Source organism: Piliocolobus tephrosceles, unplaced genomic scaffold (genome assembly GCF_002776525.5).
Source record: "Piliocolobus tephrosceles isolate RC106 unplaced genomic scaffold, ASM277652v3 unscaffolded_5891, whole genome shotgun sequence".
Taxonomy (NCBI): Eukaryota; Metazoa; Chordata; class Mammalia; order Primates; family Cercopithecidae; genus Piliocolobus; species Piliocolobus tephrosceles.
The window spans coordinates 1-1,542 of NW_022333042.1; the positions used below are offsets into that span (position 1 = coordinate 1).

Sequence of the window (1,542 nt, forward strand, 5' to 3'; positions counted from 1 at the left end):
GTTTGTATTACTAAGGGAATCGCTTTATTACGACAAATACAAAGATCTAATAAAAGGTGTTGAACCAACAAATAATTTGTTATTAAGAGTTATATATTTTGAAAAAATTGCAAGTAATTTTATTATATAAATTACAATAAATACACACACATATAATATTACATGTGTACATTACGTTTTCGGTACATATATATATATAAATTATTATTATTTTACTTATGCCTAGGGATTGATATATTTTTCTCTTTTTTTTTTTTTTTATAAATGTTTTATTATGTTATACATAACTCTGTAAAATCATTACGCTAATATTTGTTTCTTAAATTATAATATAGCAATTCAAAGTCAAAATAAAAAAGAAGCTATCGATGAATTGGAAAATACCAAGGATATAATAAAAAAGGTTTCTTAAATCATAAGAACATATATATATATATAAATTTTAGTGTATGTATATATACCTTTGGTGTTCATGTGTACATATATATTATTTATTTATTCTATTATGGATAAGCTACCATGTCTGAAGCAACTATAACACACTGCACAAAATAGCATGAATTACATTTACTTATACATATATATAAAGCTCGTTTTTAAAACATTTTTTTTCTTTTTTTTTTTTTCTCTGTATGTTATAATACAATTATTTTAGTGTGAATTAAGAATAAATGCTATTAAAGCAACACTAGATGAAATATCATACAACGCATATGGAAATGAAGATGTAGACAAAAAAAATATATATATATATATATATAAACTACCTTTTTAAATTATTATATATTTCTTTTAATTACAAATATAACCACAATAAATAACCAAAATGAATAATTCAGTTTTCTATAAAAAAAAAAAGGGGAGTTACATTCATTATATATATACATAATTGATAAACATCCCTTTTTTTTTTTATAGAAAACTGCTAAAAGATTGAAGAGTGAAAAGGAATTTTTAAATCAGAAAATAAATGTTTTAGTATGTATAACAACAGCGTAAAATTTTCCGTAACTCCCTTTTTTATTTATATGGCTATCTATGTATATAAATATATTTACATTTTTTTTTATTTGTCATGTGCAGAATCAAAAAATTAGAAAATTAGAACGGAATTATTTAAAAAATATTCCTATTTTCAAATCTTAAATGATGAAAAAAAGAGAGAAAAAAAACAAAAAACACAAAAAATGTAAAAAACATAAAAAAGAGAGAAAAAACAAAACAAAACAATAACAAAACAATAACAAAACAAAACTTGATGGGACATTTTTAAAGTAACTTTTTCTATATATTTGTTATTTTCTTTTTATTTTTCTCGGAATTTTAAAAATATATCAACTAATGATTTGTAAATACAAGTATGACAAATACTCGTTGTCTATATGTTTTTATACCCTATCCAACGTATTAGTTTTTTTTTTTTATTTTTTTTTTTTTTTTTTTTTTATTTACTTAATAACAATTATTTTGTTGGTAAATATAGTAAAAATGCACAAACGTATATTATATAATACTACATATAAAAACTTACATTTGATTTGT

General features: G+C 20.2%; 1 long non-coding RNA gene across 1 annotated transcript; it reads left to right on the forward strand.

The window, feature by feature from the left end:
- Window positions 1-10: 10 nt before the first annotated feature.
- On the forward strand, window positions 11-996 carry LOC111532638. The gene is made up of 4 exons (XR_002728596.1): window positions 11-113; window positions 336-403; window positions 656-727; window positions 919-996. It is a non-coding gene; the product is annotated as an uncharacterized LOC111532638 (long non-coding RNA).
- The last annotated feature ends 546 nt before the right edge of the window (window positions 997-1,542 follow it).